We start from the raw sequence: 23,361 nt of genomic DNA, 5'->3' as shown, positions 1-23,361 counted from the left end.
TCCTGCGATTGGAGGGTGATGGGGGTCAACGCCTGAGGGCTCCCAGTATGTGAGAGGGGGCAGGCTGGGCTGAGGGACACTATGCCCCCCCCCACACCCAGTGCACGAATTTTATGCACCAGGCCCCTAGTTATATATAAAAGTCTGTAAAAAAGAAATAACATGCAAACACTTACTAATAGGTACAGTGTATAGCTATATGTGTACATTCAAAGAGCATGTATGTACACATATATAGTAATGTGAAGTAAGCTAATAATAGTACTAAAAGGAGAAATAAACAAATCTTCCAATTTAATGGGATTTTACCATACTTCTTTCAGTAATTAATAGAACACGGAGAAAAAAAAGAGTAAACATATAGCTATTCAAATAGTTCAGTTTACAAATTTGACCTAATTGTACTATAACCACCAACTGAAAAATACACATTTTTAAGTGTATATACACTATAATCACCAACCGAAAAATATACATTTTTAAGTGTCCAAAGAAGATTTTGCAAATAATCTGTATGCCTAGACATCGCATTTCTTAACAAATTTCAAGATTTGAAATCAGAGTTCATTTTCTGATCATAGTTGAATTAAGCTGAAAATAAGAAATAAAATGATAATGAGAAAATAACAATATTTGGACATTTAACTATCCTCTTTCCCCCACGTGTCAAAGTAAATAATCATAATGAAAATAGAAATATTTTAACATGATAAAAATGCAATGTGTCAAACCTTGTGGATTGCAGCTCAAGCAGTCCTTACAGGGAAATTTATAACCGTAACTTCTTATATTAGGAAAGAAGAAGGTCTAAAAATTAGTGACCTAAACATCAGTTTCATGGTTCTAAAAAAGAGCTAAATTTGATTCTTTGAAAAGATTGATAAAACTCTGGTAAGAATAATTAAGAAACAAGATAAGGCACAAAAATGTTAATATCACAATTGCAAAAAAGGATAACACTAAACTATAGATATTAAAAAAGATATGACTAAGATTTTATGCTAATACATTTGACAATGTAAGTGATATTCCTTAAAAAATAGACTAAAATTGGTGTGATACATTTAAGCAAATCTTAATTATTTTATATCTATTAAAGAAATTAGCTGCATAATTATAGATCTTCCTACAAAGAAAATACCACTTAAATTTACTAACATTTTTTTCAAACATTTAACAAGGAAATAATACTAATCACATATAAATTTACATTATTAGAACAACATAAACTTGACCCCAAAGCCAAGAGTATTATTTAAAAAAAGGAAATTCACAGTCCAATATTTCTCATGAAGATTGATGAAAAAAATCCTAGCCAAAACATTAGTAAATCAAATTCAATGATATATGAAAAGGATAAAATATCACTACCAAGTTGGATTTAACTTAGGAATTCAAGTTGATTAGTTGGAAATCAATCAATACAATTGACCACATTATTAGAATGAAAATGAAAAGCTGCATCATTTTAATAGATGATGGGGAAATTGTTGATAAAACTTTACACTTATTCATAATAAAAACTCTTCTTAATGAAATGGTAATAGAGAAGAAATTTCTTAATAAGATAAAAGAGATCTACAAAAAGCTACAGCAAACCTCATGCTTACTGTTGAAATACTGACAGCTTTCTTGTTGAGAGTGCGACTAAGATACGGATGTCTGTTACTTCCATTTTCATTCATCATTATATTGGAAACTCTTGCAGGTTCAGGAAGGTAATAAAAAATAGAATATCTTCATAATCTTGGGATAGACAAGAATCTGTATTTTTAATAATTCACAAAGATGATTTTTATGCACAGTCAATTTGGGAAACTTTATGACTAGGTTCTATAAATGTGATTTACTTCTTATCTTGTGAGGACACAATCTAAAAATAGGGAAGGTGTAGGAGAATCTCATTTCTGCACTCTAATGGGATGGACTACTATTGTCAACACATTGGATCAATCAAATTGATGTGGATTTTGCCACTTTTCTTTAAAAATTGTTTCAGTTTACAAAAACGGTTTTCACCAGACATTTTATTAATATTTTTAATCAATCTCGAACAAATACCACCCCCTATGCACTTTATAACAACTGACTTCTATTTACCTGTAATTGGATTTAAAATTATACTGGAGTTTAATATGTTTAATTCTTTCATGTGGATGGAATTTAAATGCATTGGAACCATTTTTTGACATCAGTGGTTAGTGTGTAGATATGTACCATGGACCTAGATAAATAATTGTATTTAATGAAAGTTTAATGTAATGCTTTTAGTTTCTATGATAAATATTGCCCTCACTATCCTAGAATTACCAAAGATTGATATTATTTTATTGTTCTTGTTTTTCAGATCTGCTCTTTTTTCTTCTATTTTTGTTACAAACTAATACCTGCTTCTAAAATTCAAGGAATGCATAAGCATATACAGTAATAGACAAAATTCCCTGTACTTGTAACTCAAACCCATTTCTCAGAATTAACCATTGTAAACATTTTTATCCTATTTTTAAAATTTATGTATTTATATATACTTTCCTATATTGCTTTCAGAGTCAACTTGCTGTCTAAATCTTTCAAAATCGAAGTGTATATATTGAGACCAAGTTTGTCCTTCCTGTCAAATTTGACAAGTCAATATGCTAATCACTTAAGTATTTGTAATGCCTTCTCCCCCTCCCCCCATGTTCTATTTGTTTAAGGGATTAAATAGGACTTTATGGAAGGAATGACAACTGCCAGTATGGTAAAACAGTACCTTCTGTTCCTTTTGTTCTCAGAGCAACATTCATACATATTCCAACCAATAAATTTGTTCTCATTTTGAGTGAATTATTGGCGAGAACCAAAAGTACACATACCTGTGCTGATGGAAAATGGATAAAGAGGACCCTGGCCAGTGTGGGGTTGGAGCATTCTCCCATGCACTGACAGGCTGCTGATGTGACTCCTGGTCAGAGTACTTACCTGGATTGTAGGTTGGGTCCTCGGCTGAGGCATGTACAGAAGGCAACTGATCAATGTTTCTCTCTCTCTCTCTCTTACTCTCTCTCTCTCTCTCTCATCAGTAAAACATATCCTTGGGTTAGGATAAAAGGAGAACAATAGAAAATGGATGAAGAAGTGAACAACACAATTTACATCATATTTAATTAAGAATAATAGTTTTCAAGAATAATAGTATTTTAAACATACTTTTATGTTTTTGGTGGCACTATATATTTAATATAAACACACTTTTAAGGCATAGACATTTGACAGTTACCTTTGTGGAATATGATAAAAATCATGACAGTTTTTGAGAAAGAAGTATTATTTTAATTGAGATAAATCTCCCAGAGCATAGTAGAGAAAAAGCACCAGCTGAATGAGAAGTACAATTTATAGACCAGATCAGATACTGCAGATAGGACTTCATGTGTAAAATGTACCACAACATCTTACCCAATTTATTTCCAATTCCTAAATATTTCTCAGGTTTCTTGTATGCTACCGGATCTACTATTCCCACTGTAGTCTAAATTATCATCATCACTGCGATAGCCTCTTGTCTGATCCCCTTGCATTTGCTCTTGTCTACCTCCAATCCATTTTCAAATGTAGCTTGAGGGAGATTTTCAGAATGCTAGTGTGGTCATTCCACTGCCCTGGTGGAAACCATTCCCACCATTCAAATGCTTAACAGGGCCCCAGTCCTCTCTTGACTCTTTTCAGTCTTCTCTTAGCTCTCTGAACTCCCACTGCTCTGCCTTTCTCTTTCCCAGCATCACTCTCCTCCCTCCTGCCATCCGGCCTTTGGCCATTCTGGTTCCCTCAGCCTGTGGAATTTCGTTTCCTTTATCTCCACTGCCTTAGTTCCCTCTTCTCAGGTATCAACTCCAATGTTTTCTCCTCTACAGACCAAGTTAGGCCTCTTGTTGTAATCTCTCTGTCTGGTTCTTGCCACTGCTCTGCGTTAGTGCTTCATCACTGCCGCCCCAATGAGATCATCACTCTGTGAGTTTGGAAGCCGCACATGCTTATGCTCAGTAACCAGCGCAGCCTGGCAGATGCTAAATGCCTCATACCTGTTTGTTGAATGTGTATGAGAATGTATGTGAATTTTTAAATGGAATAGGAAATCAATTGTTGCAGCTGAAGATGTTACTAACTTCGAAGGGAAGTCAAAGACAGACGTTCTGATATAAACTAAGGGCTGATTTTTCAGATGAGGTAGCCAGTGCTCAGAGGGTTTAAGAAACTTGCACATGGGAACACAGCTACTGAGCGAGAGAACTTGAATTTCAACCTAGATTTGTCTGATAGCACTGCTATTCCCAAGAGCGGTCACAAGCCTTTACGTAGGCAGTAAACTTGAAAATGCTCTCTTCCCTTCCTGAAAACTCATAAGAACCAGTAAGAATATTTAAGACTGACCATTTTTTGGAGTAAGGAAATTGGTTTAATTTAATATAACCCAAAATCCCTATCATGAATAGAATTTGCCTTGGCAAATGCTGCTATGTGATTCTTCATTCATTCTTTGTCCTTCAGTTTGCTTTATCTGTCCTTTGACATTAATTGGAATTCCATTGCTAAATAATTCTTTCCCAAAAGGGTATTTGCCAAATACTCCATCTAGTTAGAATGAAAGGACAAACTCCCCCCCCCCCATTTCTTATGAGTTTAAAATATGGATTTTATATCCTTAGGTAGAGAATTTTACCATGCCCTATTTTTCTATACAAGTTCTATTTATATCTGTATTAGTATAGGTATATGGGGAAAACCCATGCATATCTACAAGCTGACCAAAGGTGCCTTAAGGAGTTTTTAGCCTAAATATGAGTACAAAAGTTTCACAACTATGTGATTTTGAGTTTGTAAAAATACAGCATGTTTATGTACTTTTTGCTTAAGTGTTTTTTCTTGAAAAATTTAAAGATCATACAAAAAGAATAGGGAGGAATCAGGTCTAAGTCCTTTTTTCCCCTTAAATTAACTGCTAAAAATATAGAAATAAAAATTTCAAAGTGTCTTACTGCATGTATTTATCCAACAGATGGGCCCTGGGGCATGCAGGAGGACTAGACTTTATTTCTGCTTTGACACAAATAGAGAGCTGGGCACATGCAGTACAGCTTTAGGTGCCACAGTGAGGAGCAAAGGCAGAGTGCTGCGGGGACACCTGAGGAGGCACTTCTCTCTCCCAAGATCCGGGCTCAAGCCAGGCTTCCTAGACATCAAGGCTGAGATTTCTGTACTGAACAATTCTGATGCAGTGAAAAAATTGAGACAGGACTGTCTATGTCTGCCTGAGCTAATTGAAAAACGATTCTGTAATTGCTTTGTAGTGAGTAGTCTTTTTATGGCAGCGTTTTGGCCACGAGTAGAAAAGAAGATGCTGCTACTGTCTTTTTCTGGCTCTAGTTGGCTTTGTCTGATTTCTTTGTACTTTACTGCTTTTTTCTGTGAACCCAGACAAAGTCACATGGCATTTATCTCTATCCGGGGTAGTACAGGCACACCTTGTTTTATTGCATTTTGCTTTATGGTGCTTCACAGATGTTGTGGGTTTTTTCTTTTTTACAAATTGAAGGCAAGATCCTCCACCAGCAAAAGGTTAAGACTAGCTTTATTTCGATACTTGCTTTATTGCATTACTTGCTTTATTGGGGTGTTGTGCACCTGAACCTACAATATCTCCGAGGTATGCCGGTCTTGAAGAAGATATTTTTAGAAGTTCATCTGACACGTTTTGTGAGTGAGAGGATGTAAGTAAGAATAGCGTGTAACCCCAGCTTTGTTGGAGTGACTGCCTGACCTATTACCCCGTCTGCAAAAACTGTCTTTCCACCCAAAGGGCTGGCACTACAGTCCTGTCTGCACAGTCTGACTCTGAATCTGGGATAGCTGCAGTGCATTCTTTGTAGGACACTGACATCAGAGGCCTGGCCTAATTTGGCCTGCAGATGTGTATTAAATCAGGGATTTTGGCAAAAAGCTGGATTTCTGATATTATACAGCAAAGTTGAGGTATAGCATGAACCGTTTATTGCAGACCCTTTTCTTCAGGAGTTTCACACCTGGTCAGCTGTACACCTTTAATTACCTGCCTGGCCTCTAGGTGTTTGAATTGTTAACTCCTAATGTATAGTTGTGATTTGTCCAAATGTGAACTGCTCTTGGGTTAATCAGATGTTTCCTCTGGTCATTTTGAAGTGGTGCTTGGGACACTACTTGGTTTTCACTTGAGCCGCAGACAGATATTTGGTCATGTCAATGCCAAAGCAGAGAGAGCACTTGTAGAAGTAGAGGGCAAATGTTCCGGAATGAGGTAGCAACACAAATTCCTGTAGCCCCAGAGAGTGTGAGTGTGTGGATTCTGGATCTGAGTGACTTCCCGCTTTCTGGCTCTGGTCTTTGGAGGTCTGGCTATCCTTCCTGTCCTGTGTGCTGTGGGATGCCTCTGATTCCTCATCCAGGAGCCCAGTGTACTGAGTTCCTCAAGTGGATTTTTCTTGTTTGAAACTAAACAAATCCTAATTAAGAGTCTTTCATATGGTTTTCATGAATTTATTGTTTGAATGGGGAAGTGGAACTTTAGGTTTCCAGTAATTTGTCATAAGCACTCTAGTTGGGTTAAAACAAAATTTTGTGATCATTGAATAGGATATTCGAGGTGACTAGTGGAAACCTCTGGACTACTCTGTTGAATTAGCAGAACAAAATCTTGGCATCATTGAGCAGCATTTTGAACATTAGAAACTTCTGGGTTCAAGACTTCCCTAAAAAGTTGTTTCTATCCTTATTTGGGGAATATCTTTAAAAAATTGATTCTAGAGAGAGAGAGGAAGGGAGAGGGAAAGAAACAGCAATGTGAGAGAGAAACATCAATTGGCTGGCTGCCTCCCATATGCCCCCCCAACCAGGGATTGAACCCACAACCTGGGTATGTGCTCTGACCAGGAAATGAACTAGAGAACTTTCTGTGCATGGGATGATGCTCAACTAACTGAGTCACACCAGTCAGGGCTCTATCTGTTCTTACATTGACATATTGAGATTCTAATGTATTTCTGAATAAGCTATAAAGTTGCCTGGCTTCTTAATCATGATATTTAAAAAGAGCATAATATAATATTTTATATTTATAAAAATATATTTGGAGCATAATAAACTAAACACTGAACCCACAGTCCAATTAAGGAACGGTAACATTGCCATCTATCATGTGTTCCTTCTCTGCCTTTTCATCCTAACATAACCATCATACTGGATGAATTTTTCACTCATCATCCCTTTGCTTTTATTTTCTCATGTAAAATAATTTTGTCACATATATCCCTAAATAAGATGTATTTTAGTTTTTAAGCATTATACAAAATGGCTTTATGTGTTTCCCAACTGCATATCATGGAACACATTGAACTTGAAAATATTGTATGATGCCTTGGGATATGTGCTATCTATGCCTCACCTGAGACTCTGGCTACTCCAGCTACTGTTTACACGCAGAGCTAAGAGGTCAGTATGTTAGGGTGTTTGTGACCGAGTTCCTGAGGCACACGACTTGGAAAGCATTGCTGTATGTAGCCTCCTTAATTTTTGTTTCTAAGATTTATCCCTGTAGATGCATGTTGCTATAGGTATTCCTTTTCACTGCTGGACAGTATCTTTATGTGAGCACACATGCATTTCCATCTTCTGTTTAGATCCCCTATTTGCTTTTCATTTACACTCAGGATTATATCAGCCTACCATGACTTATGAAAAACTGCTGAATTTAATTTAATGTTGTCCTAGGATTCAAAGAGGGGCTGTTAAACTTTGGTTTTAAAAATCTGTTTAGTATTAGATTGAATCTCGGAGTAGGCAACAAGAGATAGAATTAATTTCATCATTATATAAGATACAACCTTCTCTATTTAATTATATTATCAGGATAGAGTAGCAATATGTGCCAATGAATCACCTTCAGATCAGTGGAAATCTACTTTAGACAAGCAAACTAAGGAGTACTGAATTAGGAAGATTTTATAATGGGGTCAATGTTTTTGATATCTAATATGCATTGGGATCTGAAACGAGTGATTTAATTATTTAGTTCATCAATGGCAAATAGATTTCACTTCATGTTCCAGGTCCATTTTATTGGTACTGTTTGCATGCAGTATTATTGGAAAGGTGTTTTGAGTCCATGTCAAGGCTTTTTAGTGAAAAATTCAGTGATCGGCTATTACTGTTTGCCCTGGGTATGCACAATGGGCATAGGGACATACATGCTACATATTTGCCTTCTATAAACTAGTGAATCCACCTGCCTCTACTTCTATCATTATCTTGAAGATATCTTGATCATCTGAATGACATTTAATTTGTAGCATACCCCTTTTGGAAAACCATATTTATAATTAACTTAAAAGGTCAGCTCTGGCTGGTTTTGCTCAGTGGTTTTAGCATCAGCCCATGGACCCAAAGTTCTCGGGTTCAATTCCCAGTCAAGGGCATGTACCTCAATTACAGGTTCAATCCCAGGACCCAGTTGGAGTTCGTGCAGGGGACAACCAATCCATGTGTCTCTTTCACATTGATGTCTCTCTCTCTCTCTCTCTCCCCCTCTTTCCTCCCTTCTACTCTCTCTAAAAATAAATGGAAAAAATATCCTCAGTGATGATTTAAAAAAATCAAAGAACATCACATAACTGTGCTCTGTTCTTTGGCCATTTATTATGGTCTCTAATTACCTTCACCACAGGATGCTTTTCTTGAAAGTATCCAAGATATGCCACTCCTTTGGTAAGGTATGTTTCACCATCATTATTGATCCTCAAACTGGAAAGTAAGTAAAATGCCCTTTAGTCACCTCAGTATCAGCGCTTTGAACTCAGCTTTACAAAGATACATCTTGTCCCCTGTAATGTAAAACAATTAGAGTAACAAACCTTTATTTTTTTCTAAAGGCTATTAAACATTATTTTCAAGATGGTATCTTTTTTGTCTTTCATTTATGAATGTTCGGTCAGGAAATGGTTGTAAAAAGCTTTAAATCCCAATTGAATAATGCATTTGCAAAAGTAGCTGCCAAGTGTAAATACCACTGATATACATTCATGTAGAGGATAGTATATAAATAACCAGAAAAGCATAGCAAAGGTCAATCAATTATGTATAGGTCAGAATGCTTTCCATCTGGATTGAGTCATTTTAGCAAATGACATCATGTGTCCTTTGGAGTCTATTGTGAAATATGGCTTGAGTCATTATAGATTGGCTTCTCAGTGGTAAGGTTTACTCAGTGAATGTATTGGACTCTGTGGGAGCAGATTTGCATAATTAGGGTACAGTGATGAAGGCTTCTTATTCTGAAGAAAGCCTTTGGGCCCCATCCACCAATTTCTAGTTTCTTATCCCTCTTAGTTGATTTTTTTTTTTAAAGAACTTCAAGACAAAAAGAGTTGGAAATGAGCCAGATGCTCTGTGTATAACTGCAGTGGATATCTTTCCATGAAATTTCCAGCAGGGAATCAATAGTAATAAATCTGGCACCCTTCTCTTTTAACTTTATGACTGCTCTTGTGGAATATGGCTGCTTGGATTGTAAATTTGGTTTATAATTTCTACTTGATCTGATGAGGAGTGGTCACACCAGACTGCCAGACTCTAGAGTGACTGGCAGGATGGGATGTTGGATAAGATGGGAAAGGTTGTTGGCATTTTCCATCAGGAACTGAATTTAGCTTGTAGACCCAGTGACGAACGGAGCTGCCAACTTCAGTCATTTCTGATTAGTCAGGGCTTGAGGAGGTAAATGTTACTTGACAGAATTTAATGTGTGATTTTTCCCTCCCTTCAGGATATTTTGGAAATGTTAAAAAGTTGTTGAATTCTTTTTAAAGTAGGATGACTTAGAATGAAGAACGACTGAGTCAAAAATTGCTGTCATGTTTATAGGCATTTATAATTTGAATGTAAGTTTGATTCTGAATCCTTGGAGAGGAGGCTTGGGCATTCTTAGCAATGATGAAAGGAGTGGTCCTTGCCTTTTGGTGGGAAGACAGATATGCAGACAGATTGCCACAGTATACATGATGGCTGTTCTAAGAAGAGATATGTGTAATTCCACTCAGTATTAATTTTTGACACTTACGTGTATTACATTATTCTTTACTTATTTCTCAGACATCTGAGAAATATGCTATGCTTACTATCATGAAGATATGTTAGGAGTGAATTCTCAGCTTTCAAGTTGACTACCCTGTATTTTGGCAATTCAGAGGCATATGGCTGCCCTGCTCTTAGGATGGTATTATTATTATAATTAATCATTATTATTCACACAACCCAAGATCCTTTACTTCTACATGTACACCAAAACAAATGGTTAAAAGATGAATAAATAGATCAAGTTACAATTGTTCTTTGTGCTATTTACGAGCTAATTTCAAGATTTTGTCTTCTTTCTCTGACTATCCTGGTTGGCTAAGATTACAGTCTATGGGCAAGGACCCAGAGCTGATTCACTGTGGCATAGACAGCACAAAAAGGGCCTGTTCACCAATCTGCCCCTTTTAATCAGTGCCACCCAGCAGACTTCTGCTTATACTTCCCTTCACAGAAGTACTCCTAGAGAGGGGGTTGTGAATGGGGCATGGGTTGGCCAATCAATGTTTGTCAGACCTTTAATCTTATCCAAATATAACCATTGTTGATAAAAGCGATAATACTATACCTACCATTTTTGCAATGTGTTTTTTCCTCTTAATAATACCATGATTTTTATTTCATGTTATTAAATATCCTACTAAATAATTATTAATGCTTGCATGGTATTCCACTTTTTGCTTGAAATTTAGGATTTCTAGATTTTACTATCACTGATAGTGCACTGGTGAACATCCTTGTAGCTATATCTTTTTCAGAATTCTTTTGACCTTTTTCCTTTCATTTTTATTCTCCCTTTAAAAAACATCTGCAAATAGCAATGATATAAATACATAACCAGATATTTAGGTCCTCTCTTTAAACTGAGTCTGAGGAGAGCAATTGTTTAGTAACTGAGATGACTTAGATCATACCTACAAAATGCAAAATATCTTACTGATTTGGCAAAATGAGAGAAACAGTAATTTCACAACAGGACAGGGAGGAGGAAAGAGACCTGTTTTCTGATGGAATCAATTTAATCAGTTCAGTTAAAATGGCTTAATTGACCTTTACAGGTCTGGTTATGGGGATCTGGCCATTTGCAGGTATGATAATTTTCAGAATCACTCCTGCTAGAAAATATTTTTTTTTTGGTCTGGTCGTGTGTTTCTTTTTATATAAATGTTGTCAAGTGAGAGTGTGAAGGCAGTTCATCTCACAGCTCATCTGTCAGAAGCTATCGCAGGCAAGTGGCGGTCGAAAGCCTGGCATGCACACCAGCTAACAGCAGAGGCTGCAGAGCTCTGGCTACCAGGGAAGTAAAAGGGAAAACGCTGACACCTGCCCCACCTCTGCCATCATTGCTGTGGCCTTAGGGAGGGGACTGATGGCGCCTTCCCTTGTGTGAGGACTAACAGTGGAGCAGCAAAGCTGTGCGTAGGGCAGAGTTCTGGTACTTCCTGACTACATTACCTCTTATAACAGGATTTTAAATGTCAGTGCCTTTTCTAGTATATATGAGGAATCCTAATTGAGAAGCTGGTCCATATGCTTAAACTATATCCAAGTGTGTGTGTGTGTTTAATATTGCAAAATACGGTTAATTTTTATGGTAAATTTTTTATGGCCTGCTCTCTGTTCTGTGCCAGAGAAATTGAGGGCAATGGAAACTGATGGGTAGTGAAGATAAAAGAGCAGTGTTGACCTTTTGGTAAATCATTCATCATAATGTTTCATCTGTAAGTAGTTTTCCAGGTGTAGCTCATATTTGCTAATCACTACATTTGACTCAGCTTACAGGGGCTGATTGTGGGTTACCTTTCCCTTATTTTTAAAATTTTGGTTATTGTTATTAATAAAGCTATTTCATTACCTATTAGTTCCTCCACCAGAGGGGGCTTGTGGACAGAGAGAGGCAGTGGGATTTAATAATTTAGTTACCTTTGCTGCTCTTCATTGTGACTTGTAAGGTTTCTCCCCAGTACCTGAGATGGACTTTAAGCACTCCACTCATCTACTCCTTTGAGTCTTATTGTTGACAATGAAATTAAGTTACAAGGTGACTATCATTGAGAGTGACTACAGAATAGAATAGTTAGCTGGTGTTAATGGGCTGGTACCAGGATACCTTTTGGCTTCCATGTTGATGGAAGAACCATCAGGGGAAACCAAAGGGGAATGAAAGAAGAGTCTCTTAGTTCAACTCTAGGTCAAATACTAGAAACCGTGGAGTTTATTATGGTGGAAGCTGTATCTGTATCCTGGACCCAAAGTGGATGCACAGCTGGGCATCTGACAGAATCAACCTCATCAGCATAGTGAACATCTGTGAGTTCATTTCTTGATCCTTCTGCCTGACCCTGGCCAATTCATAGCCATCAGAAGCATTGTTAATACAGAAGGCCCCATTCGAGCTGAATCAGCCTACAGATATGGAGGCCAGAATGGACACGTCCTGGCATCTGGTCTCTGTGAAGACATGGTGGGGGAGAAAAATAAGTTTCTTTCTACGCTTTTAAGTTCTTCTGGCTGGTCTAATAGTCAAATTGACATAAGACAGATTAACAGGAGGAAATAACCAACTTTATTATGTATGTACAGACAGGGAATCCATAGAAATATTGGGCCCTTGTTGGTGTGGCTCAGCTGGTTGGGCATTGTCCTGTGCATTGGGGGTTTGCTGGGATGACATTTGGATGTAGCTTGCACCCCTTTCCTCTCCTGCACCCTCTTCCTCAGAGGAAGTCTACCATCTGAATAGAAATCCCTGACGCAGGCTCTGCTTCTGGGGAACCCACCTGCGACACCTGTATTTCCTTTCCAAGCCCTCCTTTCTGAGGACTCCCCCAGAGTTGTTAGATTCCTGGTCAGGGCATGTGCTTGGGTTGTGGGCTTGGACCCCAGTGTGAGGAGAGGGGGCATAGGGAGTTGGTTGGTCAATGTTTTGCTCTCATATCAGTGTTTCTCTTTCTCTCTCCTTCTCCCTTCCTCTCTGGGCCAATATATATATCCATCCATCCTATGTAATAAAAGGCTAATATGCAAATTGTCCCCTCGACTGGGAGTTCAACTGGGAGTTCGACCAGGGGGCTGGGCCGGCTGGACAACCACCTGCGCCCCCTCCCCCTGGCTGGCCCCAACCCTGATCAGCCCCCCTCACCCCGATTGGGGGCACCAGGCCCCCAGTCAGGGTGGGCTGGTTGGACCCCACCTGTGCACAAATTTATTCACTGGGCCTCTAATTTATATATATATATATATATATAAAAGGAAAAGAATATTGGGTCCAAAGACAAATTAGGCAGATGAAGCTTATAGGCTAAGGTAAAAGGGGATGGGGTATGGACTTCAAAAGGATGGTAGGCAATTCACAGGTAGATGAGAGGGAGAAAACATTTGGGAAACAAATTCTTGTAGGCCACCCAGAAACAAGGGGATACAGAGGGAAGTCCAATAAACGGACTTTGGTGGGTCCTTCCTGTCTGCCACCCTTAATTCATATTATGCTGAGAGGATAGTTGCTTAAGCAGGTTTTTCTATCTAAATTCCTTTAGTAGGTGATGGGGGAGGAATAAAAGGATCTTCTTGGGTCTTTTCTTTCTTTTAAGAACCAGCTTAAAATAATCAATATCCCAAAAAAGGCAAGTTTTGGTGTGGCAAACTCTGCTGCCCCTCAACACTTAGGGGAAAGATTCTGCCTTATGACTAAGAGAAATTGACCCTTGTCTGCCAGGAAATTGGTCCAGTTATAGCGCTATGTTGATTAGCCCCACAGAGGTTGTTTCTTAATTATGTATTTTAGGGCCTATTAAATTAAGGGCTGTGTCACCTCTCTGGGGACAGAGAGTATTTTGGTATTTTAACTGCAATTAAATGTAAATTTGCGACACTAAGAGACAGAAACTAACCAAAAGTGTTTTACTATTTCTCTATTCCTCATCAACTACAGGGTCAAGCAATATCCAGACATTAGCAGCACTTTGCCTGTCCCTACCTGAGCCTGGGATTCTTCCATTGGTGAGTGATTAGCATTACTCATTTAGTTGACGAGGGTAGATTGACAGAGTTGTTGCTGGTAAATTGGAGCCAAACCTCTCAGGGCATGATCATGAGGTCATTCTGGAAGTCTCCGTGTGGTGGGGTGGAAATGGGGGTGCATGACCCTTTTGTATTGTTTTGTTAAGGTACAAATTATAGGCTTGTGGCTGCTGCCAGTCAGAACACTTTTTCCTTATATTGGATAATGAAAAAACAAAGTTCTTTATATTCTTTTATAGAAACACACACAAATAAGAAACATGATTGCTAAACACCAGTATCTTTTAACAGGAAGTTTTCAGAAGTTATAGCTTTCCTTCCTTTGTTAGAGATAGAAAGCCATTTTGGGGGGGGCGGGGGAGCACTTGGGTCCCAGAAAAGCAGGCAATAGTCATAGTCTGTTAATACTAGATGCTTCTTATGAGATGTAATAGTTCTGACATGGTGGTGATGTTTTAGACTTTTGAAGGAGGGTTTTTTCAAGTATCCATAACAATATGTATTTTTGCAATCCTGCTTATTGAAAATGCTGATGCAATTGAGTGTAACGTCTCTGGCCTCCCTGCTCTAGACCCACAACTCACCTTGATGCTTGCCCCTTCTCTTCAAGACTCAGAGAGTAAGAAGAATTGTCCGTCTCTTCAGGTTCGTTTCTGAATGCTCCCTTTCCTCTTCTGCCCCATCAATATGGTAACCACTGGCCACATGTGCCATTACATTGACAGTTCCTCAGTCACTGGCCTCACCTCAGAGACTTGATAGGTACATGTGACCGCTGGGTATCTTACTGGACAGCATGGATGTGCAACATCCCATCGCCATAGAGTTTGGTTGGATAGCACTGCTCTCTTACTCTTAGCTCTGTCACTGCTTCCCTGTCACCTCTCAGCGGGTAGCTGTTTTTTTCTCAGTGTCTGGAGTGAAGTCAGTGTCCTCTCTCCTCATTGTCACTTCTAGGCAGCTTCTCTTCCCTTCATCCACAGAGCACTTTTGCAGCACATGCCATCCACTCTCCTCCTGCTACGCCTGTGTATTTATTGGAGATTTACGCCCCCTGGTTGACTCTCTAATGCAGTCACTCTCGTGCCATCATTCTTGGTAAAAACATCCACATAGAATGCTCCTATCTGGCCTCTCAGTTCTTTGAGTTTCTCACATGCAATGTCTCTTTCTCTGCCACATGGTTGTACCCCAGGAACTAAATGGCATTCAGTGCATGAGACAGTGCTACTCAAGGAAGAATTATTTCATCCTAAATGCTATCGTGCCCTTGTCAGGAAACACTGCTAACCTCCAGAATGTGTACCAGAGCACTCCTCTCTACTCTCTGACCACCTCCTGTCTTCCCAGGGATGCCAACTCACAGACGCTGGCATCCCTACTGCAATGGGAGTTCTTTGTCCCTTGGGGCCTCCACTCTATTCACTACTGCTTTTGTGTACTATTCATCATCCCCCTCACGCCCTCATTCCTTCCTCACCCAGCTTAGGTGCTGTGGTTAGTCTGTTCTTTGCGAATCCTTCTTCATCCTCATCTGGCAAAACTCTGACTCTCACTTAGATTTCTTGTCCATTTTGGGCCTGAGTGTGGTCGAACGGAGAGGAACAAAGAACTCTGCTGGACCACCTTACTTTAATTTTATGTCCACAAATTTAAATGGGTCCTCTGCTCTACTTGGCAACCTACATCATTTACCTAATATTCTCTCAGACAATCCCCCTCACGCCCTCATTCCTTCCTCACCCAGCTTAGGTGCTGTGGTTAGTCTGTTCTTTGCGAATCCTTCTTCATCCTCATCTGGCAAAACTCTGACTCTCAGATTTCTTGTACATTTTGGGCCTGAGTGTGGTCGAACGGAGAGGAACAAAGAACTCTGCTGGACCACCTTACTTTAATTTTATGTCCACAAATTTAAATGGGTCCTCTGCTCTACTTGGCAACCTACATCATTTACCTAATATTTCTTCTCTCAGACATCTATTTTGTAGCTTTTCCTGTACCTCAAACTCCAACGTCCATCCTCAGTTTCCCCACTCATCTGATTCCCCAAATTCATGTTTCATTGGGGAAACAGAATCAATCAGAGCAACCTTCTTCATCTCCTCCTGCAAATCCACACTCTGACCCGTGTCCACGCCCACTGGCCCCGTCTCCCTTTCTGGCTGGTTCTCTGCATGAACTGTATTAAACCCACATAGTCCCCACCCCCCAGCATTCTCTAGTTCCTTTCTCAGCTTTATTTTTCTTCACAGGACATATTACTATCTGCCATCATAGTGTAATTTTGCTTATTGTCTGAATATAACTTCTACAAGGGTTAGGGATCGGCTGTCTGTTTGCTTCTGTTCCTCAGTGCCTAGAAAAGTGTTTAGCAATCAGGGTATTTATTGATTAAGCATTTAACACATTTTTGATAAATGGATAATGAATAAATAAAGCCTCCTGACTTCTGTGACAAAGATTCTTAATTTGGCATGCCTTTACCACTCTGAGCCACAGGATGACTCCGTCTTCTCAACACTTCTCTCCATTTGACGGATTGGGAAACCTTCTTTTGTACAATGTCCCATAATATCACTTGGCTTTCATTTGCTATAAACACATAATTTACATGTTAATTCTGCCTTTGTTCTTTTCTCGCTAGCCCATAACAATTAAAATAGACCATTACTCTGCCACGCTATGAGTTTTTATGATGTCATATCAAAGTCTCCATTAATTAAATATCTTGATAAATTAAAGCCTTGTTCGATGACAATATCTTTCAATTGCAAATCATCTTCGCTGAAGAGCACAGTGGCAGACGTGGGGCAATCTTAGCATTAGGACATGCCAACCTAACAGCCAGATGTGCTTACTGACACACAAAGTTAAAAGCTGTCACTTTAGTAATCGTTTGGTGCCAGTGACACTGAGAACAGAAAGAGTCCGTGGAGAAAAAAGACAAACACAGGCACTACTATTGGAAAGCACAGCTCCATTATCAGGTTGTCATTTAAATTATTTAGAATGTTAATTCGATAAAACCACAAATTAAAATAATTATCACAGAATGTTTGGAGTTATGAGACAATGTCTTTGGATTGCAGTTGGAGAGACACTGACCCAAAGAGTAAAGTTCAAATTTCTTAGATTATGACGCTAGGCCCTCATTTATCTGGAGGGTGAGTTGGAGTGGAAAGTAGTGAAATGACATCGGGGAGCGAGCAGACACTAATGCAGTGTCTAGGTGAAAGATGACGAGAGGCTGGGGCCGGAAAGAAGGAACGTAGGAAAAGAAGAGGCAGCATGAGAGCTGCATTACGTAGAAATGAAAAATAACGGGGAGAAGGAAGCACATAAGCATCAGAGGTCCGTGACGAATGGAATCTTTTATGTCCCTTTAAACGTAAAGAATAAAGTTGTGGATTGGCCACCTGAATTTATTAATTTATTTTTTTGGACGTGTATGTGTGTTATTTGTGTAAGGATTTATTACCCTATATCTTTAAGAGAATATAGTTTGCTAATGTGTCTAAATGACTTATTGAGAAGAGCTAAATTACGAGTCTAAGCTAGATATAGCAGTGTTTGCTGTAGTGTGCAGTATTTGGTACATTTAGATAATCCATGACTTTGGGGAAATTGTAGATTAACATGATTGTTGAAATAAGGCCAAATATATTAGGAATCACATCAAATATAAAATGATTCGTTTTATCTGTCAACAAAGATTATTAAGTTAGATGGAAAAGGGGGAGCAGCTATATTCCCTTTACAAACTGTTTACCAAGGGCACACCTGTTAAGGATAATGGGATGGGAAGATTGAAAGAAAATAGATGGAAATTGATATAACATACCTTGCAAATACCTTTCAAAAGAGAGCTGTTGGTACTGTATTATTTTTGAGAAAATGTACTTTAAAAAGTATTATTGTAGATACAGTTATTACTTAATAATAAATAACAATTTACTAGGCAGGTATATTAGTCCCGAGCCTACATTACCTACTAGAATCATTTAAAAAATATAAAAAGTAAAAATTGACAGAATCATCAGGAGGTATTGAAAACATGGTAATTATCATTGGGAGTTTTGAAACATACATCTCAGATACTGAAAATCAAATTAAAAATTGCAAAGTATAAAGAAGCTTTAATTATCATAACCAATTAGCTTGATCAAATGGACATATATAGGACTTGGAACTCTACTAGCAGAGAATATGCATACACAAAAGGCCTTACCATTAATGAATAAAAATGATATGAACCATGTTTTTTATCTCAGAGAAAAAGAATTAGGAGGCCAAGAACCAACAGACATCAAAACCTCCATACGTTTGGAAACTCAAGATTATACTTTAAATAATTCTTGTCAAAGAAAAGTGGTAATGAAAATTATTAGGTTCTTTATTTCAACTCTTGTAGAGTACAATTAAAAAGATACATTGAGGGAAATTTATAGATTCACAATGCATGTATTAGAAATGAATGAAACTGATTATTAGTGAGTTAAGCATTCAGCCAAAAAGGTAGAATAGCAGAATAAGTCAAAATAGAGGGAAGGGGTAGAACAAAATACTGTAAAAAACAATGAAAAGGAATAAAAAGGAATAGTAAAGAAAATCGACAGAGGAAAAGATGGTTCTTTAGAAAACTAAGCAAACACATAAGCATCTGGCAAACTTAGAGAGAGAGAGAGAGAAAGAGAGAGAGAGAGAACACAAATAGTATTAGAATAAAAGGTCAAAAGAATATATTATGATTACCTTTATGGTAATATGTTTGAAAATGTATACTCTAATAAATAAAATAAGATTGTCCCATATGCTTATGATATACACATTCTGAGCTCATGTCACAAGAGACTGATGTCTAGCTGAGCTATTTGAGACTGGATTCTTGGAATGGAAAATTATTCATTCATATAACAAATATTTATGTAAGTCTTCTGTGTATCTGGAATTGTGCTGATGTTAACTTATATTTTCATGAGAGAGATGGACATTAAACAAATTATTACAAAAATTTATATTTATAATTGTCAGTGCAGTATAGGAAAGGTAGAATATTTAACAGGGAACCCAATCTTAGTAGGACAAAGGGCAGATTAGCAAAGGTTTCCTGAAGAAGTGATATTTAAACAGTGACGCAAATAATGAGTAGGAATTTTTCAGGCTAGAAGGAAGTATGGCGTCCAAAGACACAGATCATAGAGTGGGAGGGTACAAAGTGTGAAATTCAGTTTCTAACAATTGCCATTGGAACATGGTAAGGATTTGCATAGACCAAGTACATTAAATTCACACATCTCTGTAGATGCAGACATATTTTTCCTCATTAATGGCTTTATATAAATGTTCAGGAGTATAATCAGTAGAGAAAGTATCAAAATATGGGTGAGAAGGAAATCAACCAACTTTATGCAGAATAATAATTGCTTTTAGAGAAGGAGAGCTTCCAGGGCTTCTGCACCCCTTGTTAATGACCATTCCCTTGTTAATGGCTGTTCCCTTGTTAATGGCGCTTCCCTTCCTGAAAGGAAGTATAAAGCTAGCCACAATTATGAGTTTGCTAATTTCTTAATTTAAGTATTAGCTTTCTCTGGAATGGAGCCCTCAATTATAAAACATCAGGAGAAAATCACGGAAGAGAAGCTTAGAGATGCCATCCTGAAGGAAGCAGTAGTGTAGACAGCACTACTAAAGTGTGGGGAGAGAGGTGCAAAAGTGCGAGTAGAATTAGAACTGCACTGTGCAGACTAGGTGCCACTAGCTACACATGCCTGTTGAATACGTGAAACAAGGCCTAGCCGAATTGCAATGCTCTGCAAGTGTACAATGCACGCCGGATTTTGAAAATACTATTACAAAAAGACTGAAACTATCTCAATTATATTTTTATATTGATTAGATGTTAAAATGATAAGATTGTGCATATGTTGGGTTACATAAAATATTATTAAAATTAATCTCATCTGTTTCTTTTTATGGTATTTATGTGTTTACTAGAAAGTCTAAAATTACCCATGTGGCTCACATTATATGTCATACTGGACAGTGCTGGTTTAGAAATTTTATAGCAATTGGCATTGCCACAATAACCAAGTGCATTTTTTTATTGTATTTTGCAAATGGATTATCAACCCACAACATATTGGAAATGAAAAATACAGTCAACTACTGTTCTATCACAGAGTGTTTGCAAAGCACTGCTTTAAGCCATTCATATCTTTTCGAGTATTTTAGCCATTGTGTGTATTATAAGAAAATATGTACATTGTCAGTTTCTCAGAGCTCTGTGAAATATTCGAAGGAAGTGACCGTTAAATTGATTTGTCCCTCTGAGTATGAAAAAAGTGGTTGATAAAGATATTCTTGCCATGACTCGTGTAGCTCAGTTGATTGAACCTCATCCCATTTGTGCATAGGTCACTGGTTAGATTCCAGGTCAGGGCATATGCCCAGATTGCTGGTTCAATCCCAGGTAGAGGGTGTGCAGGAGGCAGCAGATCATGTTTCTCTTTCATCAGTCGTTTTTTCTCTCTCTCCCTCTCCCTTCCTCGCGCTCTAAAAAAAATCAATAAAAACCTTAAAAAAAAGATGTTATTATATAACTGTCCGATTTACTTATATTTATTTAAAGTTATATAACTGTATATTAGAGTTGGAGAGAATATAATATATACTATGGTAAAGAATTTATTTTTAAAAGTTTACTTAAAGAATCAGTTTGTCATCAACTAGTGGCTATATTAAGAATTAAAAAGCAGGGGATAGAGAAGCTCAGACCTCAAATTATTTACATTGCAGTATTGATGATATACTTAAGTAATTGTCTTCCTTAGGTTTTGTTCTATAAAATTGACTTATTTTTTGTCAGAATGGGCTGGACTTAATGTTGGACTTAGCTTTTGGCAAAAGTGAGCTTGTGATTTACAGGTCAATTTTTCTCATCAAAACCTGGGCAGAACCATTTATTTTAAAACCAATATTTATTTTACAATGGGAAGACGGAGCAGATTAAAGGAGCATAAAACCTTGATAAATTACCCAATCTTTATCCCATAGAAAATCTTTTAAATGGCTCTTAAAGTAATGGCAGTAAAACCGTCTCACAGGGTTTGTATTTGGATGCTTTTCCAGCATATGGTATAGTTATGGAGATTAAAGTCTAATTAACAAGGAATTTATAAAAATTCAGATGTTGTCTGCAGGATTCTTTTTCAATAAAAAGTTCAATGTGTTTTTTCCTTAGCTAAGTTTGAGTCTTACTCATGAGTAAAGGGAATCCTATTTCATATTCATAGCTCTTTCAAATCACAGACCCAAGAAATGAAATCTTTTAGTCTTTTTTATATAATAATCAAATTTTATATTAAAAATTTAAGAACATATATATTTATATTTATTACAGATTATTATGCAAGAAATGAGATTTTATAACATCTCATTTTCTTTTATTTGGTTCCCATTGATATCTTAGGTTATAATAATTTCTGTAGTTAAAAATAATGGAGCTACATGTCTCTAATAGTGTTCTTTATTACTATTCTAATAGTAAGTTAAGTTATATGACATACAACCTTTGGGCTGATTAAAATATGCTAAAGAGTAGAAAATGTATGAAACGATCTGCTTGTAGTCATGGTGCATTTTATAAGATGGAGCCTGTGTCCTATTGTGGAATAGATGTCCTATTGTGAATGTCTGTCTCTAGCTAATTGTAGACTCTAGGTCCATGGTTGGCAAACTTTTTCTGGAGAGGGTGAGAGACTAAATATTGTAGGCTTTCTGTCTCTGTTTCAACTCTGCTGTTATTGGGCAAAAGCAGCCTAAGGCAATATATAAATGATTGCGTGTATGTATATCTTTTGACCTAACAATTCTATATCTAGGGGTGTTTCCTAAGGAAATAATCAGAGGTTTTGGTAAAGAAGTGTGTACAAGAGAATTTGTTATAGTATTACTTCATAATGTGGAAAGCTGCTTATGAATCTTGGTTAATTAAAAGAAAAGCAACAGAAAGGGATTTTTGATATAATGTGTGTATGTGTAATAAGTTGAGATACGGAATTACTGATAATCGACTGTGTTGGTTTTTTTTATCTGCACAATGGAAATTTTATATGGTCAACCTAAGATGAATGCATAGATACTGAAAGATTATTCACCTATAATTTTCTGAGTGAAAGAAATAGAATAACTTTTTAAAAAATTCTTTTCATGTGCTTATTTGTTACAATGTATTTTAATTAGCAATGAGAAAAATGATGCAGGTTTTTAGGACAAATTGTGGTCACTCAGTGATGGAAGGAGTTCTGTTTGGAGGAGGTGGGCCTCCTGTGAGAACACCAAGGCCCAGGGTACCAAATCTGGTAAAGGAACTTCTGAGGGGATCGCTGACCTTTAGCTGGGCCTCCTGATAGGGAGCCTGTTTGCCCTTCCCTAGACAGCGTCTACATTTCCGCACAGTAGGACACCGAATTCTGTCCCTACTTGAGACTTTGCCCCTTTCCAGCTCTCAAATTCTGCAATTCTTTGATTTTTTTCTCTCTTTAGCCCTTGTTTGCTGTTTTCCTCATTGCTTCTTATCACCTGGCAGAAACACAGTGGGGAGGGCCTGCTACACAACAGACTTTTGATGCTGGTATTTAACTTTCTCCTACAGTTTTCCTGGATGACATTGATTTCTAGTGCAAAGGGCACTCAGTTTTGGAGCTGACCTGTGGAGAGACAGAGCCCTCTGGCCTGCTGGGAGGCTGAAATCCCATCCAGCAGCGACAGGGCCTGGCATTTGTGTGAGCCTGCAGGACAGGCCCCAGTGCCTGGAGCTCCTCCGGGGACCATAGTGTGGAGAGAAAGCAGCAAACCCTTTCTCTACCTGAGGGAGGCCAACATTGCGTGAGCTCCCTTGGTTTTCTCCTCAGAATCTAAGACCTCATGTGGTTGTATTTTGATACAAATGTTCTCCTACAATTAGGGCTAATTTCTGCTCTCTTTGAAGCACAAGGCAGAATGATGGTGCCTCCCTTAGAGGAAATAAAGAGGCCTCAGCAACTGACACTGCTTCCTTAAAGACAAGATATTTTCTCAGTAGCCAAAAGTTGCTGGTGACATTCAGCCCCAAATCAAAGGTCATTTCTCCCAAGAACTCTTATGTCAGCTCCCTTTTTGTGTGTGGATTAAACTGGGTCTGTGGAATTTCCATTTCTTACAAAA

The 23,361-nt window shown here is 37.9% G+C and overlaps 1 long non-coding RNA gene across 1 annotated transcript in view; it reads left to right on the top strand.

Moving 5' to 3' along the window:
• LOC102768039 overlaps positions 1-23,361 on the top strand; it is a 603,801-nt gene that overhangs the window by 238,767 nt on the left and 341,673 nt on the right. The window contains exon 3 of the long non-coding RNA XR_436496.2: positions 14,069-14,136. This is a non-coding gene — a long non-coding RNA (uncharacterized LOC102768039). The remainder of the gene's footprint in view (positions 1-14,068; positions 14,137-23,361) is intronic.

The sequence above is a fragment of the Myotis davidii genome, unplaced genomic scaffold, assembly GCF_000327345.1.
Source record: "Myotis davidii unplaced genomic scaffold, ASM32734v1 scaffold189, whole genome shotgun sequence".
In the NCBI taxonomy this organism is placed as follows: domain Eukaryota; kingdom Metazoa; phylum Chordata; class Mammalia; order Chiroptera; family Vespertilionidae; genus Myotis; species Myotis davidii.
This window is presented reverse-complemented; position numbering and strand designations above follow the sequence as displayed.